This window comes from Procambarus clarkii, chromosome 19 (genome assembly GCF_040958095.1).
Source record: "Procambarus clarkii isolate CNS0578487 chromosome 19, FALCON_Pclarkii_2.0, whole genome shotgun sequence".
Classification (NCBI taxonomy): Eukaryota; Metazoa; Arthropoda; class Malacostraca; order Decapoda; family Cambaridae; genus Procambarus; species Procambarus clarkii.
Genome location: NC_091168.1, coordinates 39,736,953 through 39,752,729, shown reverse-complemented (window position 1 = coordinate 39,752,729; position 15,777 = coordinate 39,736,953). Strand labels below are relative to the sequence as shown.

The following is a 15,777-nucleotide window of genomic DNA, read 5'->3' as shown; positions in this document are numbered from 1 at the left end:
GCTACTACAGCTACAAACTGAAACCACACCAGAGGAACTACAGCACTATTGAAAAGGAACTACTATCCATCGTCCTGAACCTCCAACACTTCGCTCCGTACCTACAAGGCGCCAGGTCTACCACCATCTTCTCAGACCACAACCCTCTCCGCTTCCTACATCAAGCCCAATTCACCAACCAGCGTCTTCTACGATGGGCTCTGTATTTACAAGACTTCAACCTGGAGATCCGCTATATCAAGGGTTCTGACAACACCATAGCCGATGCCCTCTCCAGAGTTTATGAAGTAGAAGCGACTCCATCCATTACTCCACCACATAACGACGTACTTCTTCCAGAACCGCAGGCTTCGGGGGAGAGTTGTGACAATAATCTCCTTCAAGAGATTGAGCCTGCTCTTCCCTCTACAAATACGTCGCAACAAACTATATAAAACTACTAGGGAAGAAATGTCCAACAACGACAACAACACCAGCAAGGTTTGCCAGCGAGCAAAACGTATGCAGCCAGAGACACCTGTTCAGACTCAAACCGCCAAACTACCTGTTGATCGCTACCGGCTCCGCTGATTGGTCGCCGGCCGGGCTGCAACTGCCCCCTCCCCCCATACTACTTGATGTCTGGGGTCGCCACGACCTCAGACCTGAGAATATTCAGTGCTTTCGCAGTTACCACTCCTCCCGGCTAGACGTTAGCGTATACTGAGAGAGGTGGTAGCTTAAAGCCAATATTCCAGCACCTTACCTTTATTTTTGTATTGCACTTCTTGTTATTTTGTCTTAACGTAACTTTTCATTGTGTCATTTAATTATTCTTATTATTTTGATTGATTGATTTTATTATAAGAATTTGTTTGTCCATTTTTTCATGTTTTGATTTATTTAACGTAATTAAAATTTCATTGTTAAAGTTTACTTGTGTTTTGTGTGTCTTCTCCTTACCTTACCACAGACGAAGTTCCAGTTTTTTCTATTTTTTTTTATAACTATGTGACGAGGCCATACCCCTAGCCTTAAACAGCCGAACACCAACGCGTTACCGTCACAGTATAAAAATATAATTTTATACAAAGTATACTTTGTATAAAAATATAATTTTATACAAAGTATACTTTGTATAAAGTATAACATACTTTGTATGTTATACTTTATATAAAGATTAGATTCTACTACTACTAGATTCTAAGGAGGAGTTTTGTGGGGTGCTGTGGTGGTCGCTGGCACATTGCAGCAACCTGGTTAGAGATGGGGTCAGAACCAACCTGGTTCTCTTTATTGTGTCAGAGACCAATTTACCTGCTGCCATGATAAACCTGTAACCATAGAGTTGTGTTGGAAATCCTGGAAAGGCTTCTGGTTGTAAACCTGGGTTTCGATGTTGTATACGGGTTGTAGTAGCCATGTGTGTGTTAATGGTTTGTTTAGTCGATCGTTTGACACTGAACGGGGGAAGGGGTTGCCCCCCTGTCGATACTGTTGTACATACTCTTTAGGAATTATTAAGGTTTTTCGGACACATGGTTCAATCGTTTCTCTTGGTTCAAGGAGTTTGTGATGATTGTGTAATTATGCTGCTGATTCGACTGAATGTGGCTACGCTTCGGTTCGGTTTTAAATGTGCAGGACGTAGTGCAGAGTTTTGAGTAGGCTGTTATGTGTTGTCAAAATACAGCTCGTGAAATAGTTTAGCACCCCACTAGCCCCCTCCCCCCCCATCACTTTGTGCTCTGGCACTACACCATGGAAGAGGACTATATAAAACATGAACTTAACTTCTACCAGTATATTTACAGTATACCACACAAAATACGGAACAGTCATACACCTAAAATATTAACACGTGACTTGCCTCTGTGTTGAGGTGGGGCCTTTGTTATACTTATGCCTGTTGAAGGCAAAGTATAACATACTTTCTGTTATACTTTATACAAAGTATATTTTGTATAAAATTATATTTTTATACAAAGTATACATATGTGTATATTTGTTGTATACAAAGTATGCTTTGTGTACAACAAAGTATGCTTTGTGTACAACAAATTATGCTTTGTGTACAACAAAGTATGCTTTGTGTACAACAAAGTATGCTTTGTGTACAACAAAGTATGCTTTGTGTACAACAAAGTATGCTTTGTGTACAACAAAGTATGCTTTGTGTACAACAAAGTATGCTTTGTGTACAACAAAGTATGCTTTGTGTACAACAAAGTATGCTTTGTGTACAACAAAGTATGCTTTGTGTACAACAAAGTATGCTTTGTGTACAACAAAGTATGCTTTGTGTACAACAAAGTACTTGTTGTGTACAAGTATGCCTGTTAAAGGCAAAGTCCAGTACACACTTCTGACACATTCGATCCACATATAAATTGCTAGTACACGTGGTAAACACACGAATAAAACCTAATTATCTTAGTTATACTGAAAAATTAACTTAACTTATGGGAGCCATAACTCTCAAGAGATCACAGACCAACTGAGGAAACCCGCGTTCTGGCCGATGTTCGGACACTATAGGCCTAGGTAACTCGCCACACATCTCTCAATCTGTTAAGCGAAACCAAGCTGGTAATTATTTGTTACTAAAAGAGAGGTAACTGAACCATTACTGAATAATTACATAGTATCTAGTCTTATGTCTCTAACAGGTCTGGGTGATTTGCCTGCCCAAACTAGCCTCATGTCACATGCACTAGACTTGAGTAATCATTATTGCTACTCAAGACTAAGGAGTGAACATGAACAATTGGATAAACAATTACATACTGGAAGTTCCTAATTGAATACAACAGCTGAAACTGACACCGGACTGAATGGCAGCAGTCCGAATGGTCCACATGTGCGAGAGTTACTGATTCCCCTCAAGCATGGAAATTTCCATCATAGCTAAACAACTGGTTAGAAATATTAAAGCAAAGATAAGGAGAGCAAAATGAAATTATTACAGCAGGGCAAGAAAAGGCAAATCCTAAAGTTTTCTCAGTTATATCGAACAAAGATTAAGGAAAGGATAGGTCCATTAAAAACCAAGACAGGTCAGATAAGGGATAATGACGAAGAGATGAGTAGTACTTTTAATAAATATTTCATCTCTGTATTTACTAAAGAACTTAACCCCATGCCTTCAAACGAAGAAGTCTATGTGGGTGGGGGCGAAGAGAGTTTGATTAGTCTAACAATTACCAGAGATATCAATATAAATAAATCTTGCATCAAGAAGCTGGGAAGTTGGAGTTCTCGAGCGTCTTTGGAGGGGTCTCGGTTTCCTGTGGCACGATCTGTTAAGATGCTGGAGATTACTTGGTATGAGGAATGTGAGGCTCGTATGAGGAGCCACTCTATTGGAACTGTGGAGGGAGCCAGTTTTCCACTCGGTAGAGGTGGCGGTGGGTCTGCTGACTAAATGGGATTTGACCTTTTTTCAGTAGGCGAACATTGTGAATTGTAAGGTCCTATCTATTGTCTGATATTGCTAACCAGTCCATTGTTTCCTGATGTGGAGAAATGATCTTTCGGTGTTTATGGTGAGGCAAATACCACTCGATTCGACGTTCCTCATTGTGAATGAGTAAGGCAGAGGAGGAGATTGGTGTTTTAAATGTGTATTATCAGTTGTTGATCAACTTTTGGGTGAACTTTAGTTGGGTGACGTTCTAAACTCCATGGGCCTGTTCTTTAAATATATGCGTGTTAGTTATCATATGAATGTATCGAGTTGTGTAGAGGCGGCATTTTTCATTCCTAATGACGTCACTTGTCACTCAAAAATACCAACAGGAGTCACAAAAGCAGAAATAGGTTTGGCACTCTCTGTCAGACGTACCTGCCAATAGGCTTTGAAGAGGTCGAACCTCGTTATGTAGGTGGCCCTACCGATGGTATCAATTCTCTCTTCTATGCTGGGAAAGGGATATGTATCAACTTTTGTAACCTTGTTAACTTGCCGGTGATTTTTGCCTAACCTATACTCATTGCCAGGCTTGGGTACTAGCAGAATGGGGGACGACCACGGACTAATACTTGTGGAAATCAGAATTTGCTGAAGCATATAGTCTATCTCCCGTCTTACCACCTCCTTCTTGCCGGGATTTAGATTGTAGGGATGTTGCTTTAGTGGTCTTACGCTGTCCTCCAGGAACTTACGCTGTCCAAGTCGTGATTAAGACGGACGTCAGACTTGCAGCATCTCTGAAAATAAGACTTTGTTTTATTAACTCTATGAAGGATCTCTGTTGCTCCGCAAGTACTTGTATCAAGTTGGTAGGTAGATTTAGCAATATGTCTGAATTCCATGCTTTTTCATCCTTTTTCACCTCTTTTCTTGATCCCTTGAAACAACCATCGTCACTGGGCGAATGTCCCTACCTTAAAACAGCTTCACCATGTTTATGTGTACCGACATCATCTGCTTCTGTTTTCTGTCTGGAGTGCTAAGGGTATAGTTAGTAGCATTAACTGTCTTGGTAACGGAATCACACCGGATTCCTGTACCTTCCGACGAGAGCTCGAATCTACCGCCCTGCCGCAAAGATATTTTCGCATGCTACGTTATTGAGATTTCATTGTGAACTGTGTGTCAACTTCTTTAATTAATAGGCGCGAGTTCCCAGCTATGAGCCGGTGGCTGAGCGGACAGAACACTGGACGCGTGATCCTGTGGTCCCGGGTTCGATCCCGGGCGCTGGAGAGAAACAATGGGCAGAGTTTCATTCACCCTGATGCTCCTGTTACCTAGCAGTAAATAGGTACCTGGGAGTTAGTCAGCTGTCACGGGCTGCTTCCTTGGGGAGGAGGGCAGGTCGAGGGCCGGGCCGCGGGGACACTAAGCCCCGAAATCATCTCAAGATATTGCCATATATTCTCGCAGATAAATCTTGCTTTGTAACATACAGTATCAGGTTGTATTTCACAGTCTCTGTCAGTTTAAAATAATCATCAGTTTAAGAATACTAATTGTGAGTTTCTGGAGTGAGCAGAAGAATGTTTAGTGTTTACATTCTAATTTGTTATTGAACGTTCAACGCGTTTAAAATGCTTAAATATTTCTTGGCTTAAAAATAGCCTGACAGCAATTAATTTATTTTTGACAAACTGGCAGTGACTTTTATAATTGTGTGTGCTTTGTTGACATGCAAGGTCGGACGGTAGCTCCTGGCCTCCCATTTTGACAACTATGGGCTTTTTAACTTAATGACGACGCGAGCTTTTATACCCTAACTGAATCTGCTTGTTAAGGAGCTGCTTCCTCTGTGTGTGTACTCACCTAGTTGTGCTTGCGGGGGTTGAGCTCTGGCTCTTTGGTCCCGCCTCTCAACCGTCAATCAACAGGTGTACATATTCCTGAGCTCTATCATATCTACACTTGAAACTGTGTATGGAGTCAGCCTCCACCACATCACTTCCTAATGCATTCCATTTGTCAACCATTCTGACACTAAAAAAGTTCTTTCTAATATCTCTGTGGCTCATTTGGGCGCTCAGTTTCCACCTGTGTCCCCTTGTGCGTTGTATTTCACAGTCTTTGTCAGTTTAAAATAATCATCAGTTTAAGAATACTAATTGTGAGTTTCTGGAGTGAGCAGAAGAATGTTTAGTGTTTACATTCTAATTTGCTATTGAACGTTCAACGCGTTTAAAATGCTTAAATATTTCTTGGCTTAAAAATAGCCTGACAGCAATTAATGTATTTTTGACAAACTGGCAGTTACGTTTTATAATTGTGTGTGCTTTGTTGACATGCAAGGTCGGACGGTAGCTCCTGGCCTCCCATTTTGACAACTCTGGGCTTTTTAACTTAATGACGACACGAGCGTTTATACCCTGACTGAATCTGCTTGTTAAGGAGCTGCTTCCTCTGTGTGTGTACTCACCTAGTTGTGCTTGCGGGGGTTGAGCTCTGGCTCTTTGGTCCCGCCTCTCAACCGTCAATCAACAGGTGTACAGATTCCTGAGCCTATTGGGCTCTATCATATCTACACTTGAAACTGTGTATGGAGTCAGCCTCCACCACATCACTTCCTAATGCATTCCATTTGTCAACCATTCTGACACTAAAAATGTTCTTTCTAATATCTCTGTGGCTCATTTGGGCGCTCAGTTTCCACCTGTGTCCCCTTGTGCGTGTGCCCCTTGTGTTAAATAGCTTGTCTTTATCTGCCCTATTAATTCCCTTGAGAATCTTGAATGTGGTGATCATGTCCCCCCTAATTCTTCTGTCTTCCAGCGAAGTGAGGTTTAATTCCCGTAGTCTCTCCTCGTAGCTCATACCTCTCAGCTCGGGTACTAGTCTGGTGGCAAATCTTTGAACCTTTTCCACTTTAGTCTTATCCTTCACTAGATATGGACTCCATGCTGGGGCTGCATACTCCAGGATTGGCCTGACATATGTGGTATACAAAGTTCTGAATGATTCTATACACAAATTTCTGAATGCCGTTCGTATGTTGGCCAGCCTGGGATATGCCGCTGATGTTATCCTCTTGATATGTGCTGCAGGAGACAGGTCTGGCATGATATAAACTCCCAAGACTTTTTCTTTCTCTGACTCCTGAAAAATTTCCTCTCCCAGATAATACCTTGTATTTGGCCTCCTGCTCCCTACACCTATCTTTATTATATTACATTTGGTTGGGTTAAACTCTAACAACCACTTGTTCGACCATTCCTGCAGTTTGTCTAGGTCTTCTTGAAGCCTCAAACAGTCCTCTTCTGTCTTAATCCTTCTCATAATTTTGGCATCGTCCGCAAACATTGAGAGAAATGAATCTATACCCTCCGGGAGATCATTTACATATCAGAAACAAGATAGGACCGAGTAGAGAGCCCTGTGGGACTCCACTGGTGACTTCACGCCAATCGGAGGTCTCACCCCTCACCGTAACTCTCTGCTTCCTATTTCTTAGGTACTCCCTTATCTACCGGAGCACCTTACCAGCTACACCTGCCTGTCTCTCCAGCTTATGTACCAGCCTCTTATGCGGTACTGTGTCAAAGGCTTTCCGACAATCCAAGAAAATGCAGTCCGCCCAGCCCTCTCTTTTTTGCTTAATCTGTGTTACCTGGTCATAGAATAAGCCAGTCAGGCAAGATTTACCTTCCCTGAACCCATGTTGTCGATTTGTCATGAAGTCCCTTCTCTCCAGATGTGCTACCAGGTTTTTTCTCACGATCTTCTCCATCACCTTGCATGGTATACAAGTTAAGGACACTGGCCTGTAGTTCAGTGCCTCTTGCCTGTCGCCCTTTTTGTATATTGGGACCACATTCGCCGTCTTCCATATTTCTGGCAGGTCTCCCGTCTCCAGTGACCTACTATACACTATAGAGAGTGGCAAGCAAAGTGCCTCTGCACACTCTTTCAGTACCCATGGCGAGATCCAGTCTGGACCAACAGCCTTTCTAACATCCAGGTCCAGCAGGTATCTCTTGACCTCCTCTCTCGTAATTTCAAACTCTTCCAAGGCCGCCTGGTTTACTTTCCTTTCTCCTAGCACAGTGATCTCACATTGTTCTGTTGTGAAGACCTCTTGGAACCTCTTGTTGAGTTCATCACACACCTCTTTGTCATTCTCTGTATACCTGTCCTCGCCTGTTCTAAGTTTCACTACCTGTTCTTTCACTGTTGTTTTCCTTCTGATGTGACGGTGGAGTAGCTTTGGTTCGGTCTTGGCTTTGTTTGCTATATCATTTTCATAACTTTTCTCTACTTCTCTTCTCACCCTGACATACTCATTCCTAGTTCTCTGTTATCTCTCTCTGCTTTCTGGTGTTCTGTTATTCCGGAAGTTCCTCCACGCCCTTTTGTTCAGTACCTTTGCTTCCATACATGCCCTGTTATATTATGGATTCTTCTTTTGCTTCTCGGATTTTTCCTTTTGGGCCGGGATGTATCTGCTTACTGCCTCCTGACACTTTTGGGTGACATAGTCCATCATATCTTGTACAGACTCAGACTTAGCTCTGAGGTCTGTGTCCCAAGGTATTTCCCTTAGGAAGCTTCTCATCTCCTCATAATTTCCCTTTCAGTATGCCAGCCTTTTGTTTCCTAGTTCTTTTTTGGGGGGAGATAATTCATAGCTCTACCAGGTACTCAAAGTTCAATACACTGTGATCACTCATTCCCAAGGGCGCTTCCGTCTTGACTTCCCTTATATCCCACTCATTTAGGGTAAATATCAGATCAAGCATTGCTGGTTCATCCTCTCCTCTCATTCTTGTTGGATCCTTGATGTGCTGGCTTAGAAAGTTTCTTGTTGCCACGTCCAGCAGCATAGCTCTCCATGTTTCTGGTCCTCCATGCGGGTCTCTGTTCTCCCAATCTATCTTCCCATGGTTGAAGTCTCCCATGATTAGTAGTCCAGATCCATTCCTGCTTGCAACAGAAGCTGCTCTCTCCATTATGTTAATGGTTATCTTGAGATCTTGAGACGATTTCAGGGCTTTAGTGTCCCCGCGGCCCGGTCCTTGACCAGGCCTCCACCCCCAGGAAGCAGCCCGTGACAGCTGACTAACAGGTACCTATTTTACTGCTAGGTAACAGGGGCATAGGGTGAAAGAAACTCTGCCCATCGTTTTTCGCCGGCGCCCGGGATCGAACCCGGGACCACAGGATCACGTGTACAGTGTGCTGTCCGCTCGGCCACCGGCCCCATCTACTAACCTGGGATATATTTTGTAATCCTGGCCTAATAACATTAACAGATACTACAAAAGTTACTCACATGTAGATAAGAATTCTAAAGAGATATTGTGTCTTCTTATCTTGATCTTGAGATGATTTCGGGGCTTAGCGTCCCCGCGGCCCGGTCCTCGACCTGGCCTCCTTTTTTCTTACACATCCCCCAGGAAGCAGCCCGCAGCACCTGTCTATATCCCAGGTACCTATTTACTGCTAGGCGAACGGGAGCATCATGGTGAAAGAAAGTCTGCCCATTTGTTTTCGCCTCCGCCGGGGATTGAACCCGGAACCTCAGGACTACGAATACCGAGCGCTGTCCGCTCAGCCTTCAGGCCATGATGTATAGATTTGCCCATCTTCAACATTCTCTTTAAACAGATTATGATTATCCATCTCATTGATTATCCATCTCTTTGATTATCCATCTCTCTAACATTAGTTCCTTAATAATTTCAAATACCCAGCTTCAGTGCCGGACCAACCGGGGTGTGGTGGGCATGTGGGCCGCTCCAAGCAACAGCCTGGTGGACCAAACTCTCACAAGTCAAGCCTGGCCTCGGGCCGGGCTTGGGGAGTAGACGATCCCCATCAAGCAGGGTAGTTGCAGAATTGTCATCCTGTCCTATAGAATCCCCGACCGTCCAAGTGGTTGGGCACCATTCCTTTCCCCCGTCCCATCCCAAATCCTTATCCTGACCCCTTCCCAGTGCTATATAGTCGTAATGGCTTGGCGCTTTCCCCCTGATAATTGAAAAATAACTGAATGGGTAATTCCTTTCAGACAAAATAATCTTCGCTTGTGAATTATTTCCTCAAGTGAGTGTGAGGAGATGAGGACAGGCAAGGCGCCTGACAGCTGAGTGGACAGCGCTTCGGGTTCGTAGTCCTGAGGTTCCGGGTTCGATGCCCGGTGAAGGCGGAGACAAATGGGCAAAATGTTTCTTTCACCCTGATGCCTCTGTTACTTAGCAGTAAATAGGTACCTGGGAGTTAGACAGTTGCTATGGGCTGCTTCCTGAGGGTGTGTAACAAAAAAGGAGGCCTGGTCGAGGACCGGGCCGCGGGGACGCTAAGCCCCGAAAAATCTCAAGATAACCTCATGATAACCAGGTTATCTTGAGGGGTTATCTTGAGGTTATCATTACCTCATTTCCAGGTTGTAATGAGACGGAGGCTGGATACCCAAGATATGTGTAAAACATTTACTCAGTTTACAATTGAATACAGGCTACACTCTACACTATATCTTTCACACATTTTTATCCAATTTTCCAATTCTTTGGATTAGCATAGGGTAAACTGGTAGACCTAAGAATAACTTTTTAAGAACCGAGGGGCTGTAAGTCTAGAGGATATTGTATGAAACGTGTATGAGGCATTCAATGTGTAATACAAAATACACCACCAAGGCATGACCAAAGAGCCAAAGCTCAATCCCCGCAAGCACAATTAGGTGAGGACCAAGGGTCTCTTTTGAGTAGGCTTCCCAGGCAACGAATCTTTACAGAGAGAGAGAGAGAGAGTGTGTGTGTGCGTATGCAGCGAGTCTTCCATTGTATTTCACCTACTGAATTCCTGAAAGTTTAGAAGCTCGAACCTGGCCCCGCGAGAGGAGCATAGCCACTCCAGCCGTCGTGACACCCAAAAGGAGGCATCAACAAAATGGTCAATGGAATCAGAACCTCAAGTGAGCTAGAAAGTTTGTAATTACCACTTTCTATTGTCTGTTTCTAGAGTCCAGATTTACTCGTGATTTCCCGTCTTGAGTAAATAATATTTCTTGAGATTCCTCATTCCTTTAAGTCGACCGTGACAGGACTCGAACCTGCAATCTTCGGATCCGAAGTCCGACGCCTTATCCATTAGGCCACACGGTCGGTGGTCGTCAGGCCTGCCCAGGAGTGGAACTTGTGACCTGTTCAAGTTCAAGTTCAAGTATGTTTATTAAGACTAAAAAAAATACTTCTCAAAGGGTTAGAGCAGCTTAAGCTATTTCTACCCCTCTTGTGACCTGTTAGCATTATTACTACCTCTGACCTGAGACAAGCAGGTGGGGCCGGTGGCTGAGCGGACAGCACGCTAGACCCGTGATCATGTGGTCGCGGGTTCGATTCCGAGCGCCGGCGAGAAAAGAAAAGGGCAGAGTTTCTTTCACCCTACTGCCCCTGTTACCTAGCAGTAAATAGGTACCTGGGAGTTAGCCAGCTGTCACGGGCTGTTTTCTGGGGTGTGTGTATGTGTAGGAAAAAATAGTAGTAACAGTTGAGAGGCGGGCCGAAAGAGTAGAGCTCAACCCCCGCAAATACAACTAGGTGAATACAACTAGGTGAAGCCCCGATACAATTTAATTGTCATTATTTACGGGTATTAATGAAGAAATGGGAATAGGAAATAATTAGCTGTCTATTGCGGAATGTTGCATATTTCTGAGAAGCGAAAATTATATATGCCTACTGATGTCGGGATTAGAATCAAAGGAGTATGGGGTGCACAATAAACTACCACTCACAGGAGGAGTATGGGGTGCACAATAAACTACCACTCACAGGAGGAGTATGGGGTGCACAATAAACTACCACTCACAGGAGGAGTATGGGGTGCACAATAAACTACCACTCACAGGGCGAGTATGGGGTGCACAATAAACTACCACTCACAGCATGAGTATGGGGTGCACAATAAACTACCAGTCATAGGACGAGTATGGGGTGTACAATAAACTACCACTCACAGGAGGAGTATGGGGTGCACAATACACTACCATTCACAGGAGGAGTATGGGGTGCACAATAAACTACCGCTCACAGGAGGAGTATGGGGTGTACAATAAACTACCGCTCACAGGAGGAGTATGGGGTGTACAATAAACTACCACTCACAGGAGGAGTATGGGTTGCACAATAAACTACCACTCACAGGAGGAGTATGGGGTGCACAATAAACTACCACTCACAGCATGAGTATGGGGTGCACAATAAACTACCACTCACAGGAGGAGTATGGGGTGCACAATACACTACCACTCACAGGAGGAGTATGGGGTGCACAATAAACTATCACTCACAGGAGGAGTATGGGGTGCACAATAAACTACCACTCACAGGAGGAGTATGGGGTGCACAATAAACTACCACTCACAGGAGGAGTATGGGGTGCACAATAAACTACCACTCACAGCATGAGTATGGGGTGCACAATAAACTACCACTCACAGGAGGAGTATGGGGTGCACAATACACTACCACTCACAGGAGGAGTATGGGGTGCACAATAAACTATCACTCACAGGAGGAGTATGGGGTGCACAATAAACTATCACTCACAGGAGGAGTATGGGGTGCACAATAAACTACCGCTCACATGAGGAGTATGGGGTGCACAATAAACTTCCGCTCACAGGAGGAGTATGGGGTGCACAATAAACTACCGCTCACAGAAGGAGTATGGGGTGCACAATAAACTACCACTCACAGGAGGAGTATGGGGGTGCACAATAAACTACCGCTCACAGGAGGAGTATGGGGTGCACAATAAACTACCGCTCACAGGAGGAGTATGGGGTGCACAATAAACTACCACTCACAGGAGGAGTATGGGGTGCACAATAAACTACCACTCACAGGAGGAGTATGGGGTGCACAATAAACTACCACTCACAGGAGGAGTATGGGGTGCACAATAAACTACCGCTCACAGGAGGAGTATGGGGTGCACAATAAACTACCGCTCACAGGAGGAGTATGGGGTGCACAATAAACTACCGCTCACAGGAGGAGTATGGGGTGTACAATAAACTACCGCTCACAGGAGGAGTATGGGGTGCACAATAAACTACCGCTCACAGGAGGAGTATGGGGTGCACAATAAACTACCACTCACAGGAGGAGTATGGGGTGCACAATAAACTACCACTCACAGGAGGAGTATGGGGTGCACAATAACCTACACATGGACCTACTAGTCAGGCAAATATCGTCCATATGAAGGCGCGATGGTGGTATAGTGGTGAGCATAGCTGCCTTCCAAGCAGTTGACCCGGGTTCGATTCCCGGCCATCGCAAATGTATCTTGAACTTTTCCAATTGTATTCATAAAATTATCCTAAATATTAAGGTTAGGGGGCGCCCGGGATTGAACCAGGGACCTCTCGATCTGCAGTCGAATGCTCTACCACTGAGCTACACCCCCTTACACTACACTACACTACACTACCACCGTTGCTTCTGTCTGTGTAGACGGACTCTGTCTCTCTCCTCAGCCCGTCCTCCTAAGGTCCCGAACATCAGGAAAACGGTCAATTTAAAGTGGTCTCTCCTAACCTACCAGAGGACCCAAAACAGAAAACGGGAGAGTACGTCACTTTCGCCAGTCGCTTCCATTTTTGTAGTACGGCAGTTTTTGACCGTATGTAACGCATACGGGCGAAAAGCGACGTTCTATGAAGGAGAACAGGTTGTTCTTTTTCTCACACAGAGACTAGCCTGGCCTCAAGCCGGGCTTGGAACCCTCAAAACGTACTACAGGTACTCTCCAGGCACCTCATCCTACTCTCAATTAAAGAGACTCTCCTTATCCATCTTGTATATCTCTCCTGATCCTCAGTATCTCATGATTGGTCGCAGCATCTTGTATGCTCAATCGCGTTCACTCACTGGTCTGGAGAGTTAGCAGGCTGGTGGCTTTGTCACTTTGTCATGGAGGGCATGGTGTTGAGGGGAGCAGATGACCAGTCACCTGGGATTCCCACCCACACACTGCTCAGCCGCTGGGGGCTTCCTCTGTATTATTGCATACGACAAAGAGTGTTGAGGTATTGGTTGGGGGGGGAGTGGGGGGGGGGAAGAGTCCACCCACCACCCACATCAAGGTCAGACTGGGTGTGGAGGTATTACTAAGTAACAACAAAGTGTTTTAATATATTTACACCATAACAAAATGTCTTGGAGTCATTTTGTGGGTCAATGGTAGCTGTAACGAGTAGTTAGCTTCACAACTACGACTTGTCTCAGTGGTAGAGCTGATCCTCCCACTGCTGAGCATTTGAGTGCCTCGTCCCCCTTGGCTTATTGCGCTGCCCAACCACTCCCGCCAGAGGCTTTACAATTGCCTCTCGCTGTTCGTAAAGCCAAACACACTGTGAGTGTTGGCGTCGGCGTTCGTCTGCTTCTCGAGAGACGTGAGAGTGTTCGTGTCTTCCAAGCAGATGAATCCGGATGGGCAGGGTTTCTGTATTCAGTTCGTCAGCTGATGTTTGCCCCTCTGTCACCTGCCTCAATGGTGGTGTTATGAGACAGGGGACTGGCCTGGGTGACGGAGGTGGGTCTGGAGACACACTGGTGTGGCCAAGGGATGTGGCCGAGGGGACGAGGGTGTGGCCAGGCCAGGTCTTCCATCTAATTTAGTTGTAAATTTGTTTTCGTCTTTTAGCGAGCGTGGAGAAAGTGCTTAGTGAACTGTGGTGACGTGTAGTAGTTCCCGAGACACTGGGTAAATACTGGTGGTGTGGAGGTGGTGTGGTGGTGTGGTGGAGGTGGTGTGTTTGTGGTGGTCGTGGTGGTGGTGGCAGTGGCGGCAATGTAGGACTTCTGTTGTCAATGTTTTCTGTAGAAGCCATTTGGCAAACTACTAGCTGATGTTAATAAAGTTTTTGATTGGGTCTGCGGGCCGCTCCAAGCAACAGCCTAGTGGACCAAACTCTCACAAGTCAAGCCTGGCCTCGGGCCGGGCTTGGGGAGTAGAAGAACTCCCAGAACCCCATCAACCAGGTATCAACAGCAGAACATATGATGTTTAACAGTGATATATTTCAGGTACTCAGGTATTCAGTCTCCCTAAAATATAAACCCATCATCCCTATTAATGGGAACCACAGCATACTACCCACACATTAAAATAAAATATAGATGGAACAGCTGCTCTTAATTCCCTGCTTAACAGGTCGAGTTTAGACACGATCAACAATCTTGATAGAATTCATTTTGGATTCAGTGCTGTTGCTCTAAGCACTTTACTCCTGTCGTTAACCACTGAGTAACTGGACATTGTCTTGGCATTATTGAAGACAGAGGCAGGGGAGGAATTATCAGGGGGAAAGCGCCAAGCCATTACGACTATATAGCACTGGGAAGGGGGTCAGGATAACGATTTGGGATGGGACGGGGGGAAAGGAATGGTGTCGAACCACTTATGGACGGTCGGGGATTGAACGCCGACTTGCATGAAGCGAGACCGTCGCTCAGACCGTCCAGCCCAAGTGATTGGGGGCATAGGGAACAAGTATTTCTTTACATTCCTTCGGCTCATTTGCATTTCTAGCTTCCACCTGTGTCCTCTAGTCCTCCCTTCTCTCACTTTAAGGCTGCTGCACTCGTCCACAGTGTCTATTCCCCTCAGTATCTTGTATTTAGTGATCATATCCCCCCATTCTCTCATAGTGGCCTGACAGTATCTTCAAACGATTGTCCTTCTAATGCAGCGGTAAACATGCTCTTCCAATGCCCTGCCAGCGAGTCTGGGCTCGAGCCCCAGGGCAGGGACGGTCGACTGGTTGTAAAGCGATTGTTGCAGCAGGAGTAACAGTTGCAGGAGGAGTTGCATAGACGTTGGCAGCGACGGAAGTCGTGACCTGACGGGGGAGGCTGCAGCTTCCGGATATCTCTCTCGAGATGCTTTATGATCTCCCTTTCTACCAGGTGCTACACACCTGTGGGGGAGGGGGTCTGGTTCTGCACACCTGTGGGGGAGGGGGGGTCTGGTGCTACACACCTGTGGGGGGAGGAGGTCTTGTGCTAAACACCTGTGGGGGGAGGGGGTCTGGTGCTACGCACCTGTGGGGGGAGGGGGTCTGGTGCTACGCACCTGTGGGGGGAGGGGGGAGTCTGGTGCTACACACCTGTGGGGGGAGGAGGGTCTTGTGCTAAACACCTGTGGGGGGAGGGGGTCTGGTGCTACGCACCTGTGGGGGGAGGGGGTCTGGTGCTACGCACCTGTGGGGGGAGGGGGGTCTGGTGCTACACACCTGTGCAGGGAGGGGGGCTGGTGCTACGCACCTGTGGGGGAGGGGGGCTGGTGCTACACACCTGTGGGGGGAGGGGGTCTGG

At 45.8% G+C, this 15,777-nt stretch overlaps 3 non-coding genes across 3 annotated transcripts; 1 reads left to right on the top strand and 2 right to left on the bottom strand.

Moving 5' to 3' along the window:
- Positions 1 to 10,481: 10,481 nt before the first annotated feature.
- Positions 10,482 to 10,554, bottom strand: TRNAR-UCG (transfer RNA arginine (anticodon UCG)). The gene has a single exon. It is a non-coding gene; the product is annotated as a tRNA-Arg (tRNA).
- A 2,111-nt stretch (positions 10,555 to 12,665) lies between these two features.
- Positions 12,666 to 12,737, top strand: TRNAG-UCC (transfer RNA glycine (anticodon UCC)). Its single transcript has one exon. It is a non-coding gene; the product is annotated as a tRNA-Gly (tRNA).
- Positions 12,738 to 12,793: 56 nt separating this feature from the next.
- TRNAC-GCA (transfer RNA cysteine (anticodon GCA)) lies at positions 12,794 to 12,865 on the bottom strand. Its single transcript has one exon. It is a non-coding gene; the product is annotated as a tRNA-Cys (tRNA).
- Positions 12,866 to 15,777: the final 2,912 nt, after the last annotated feature.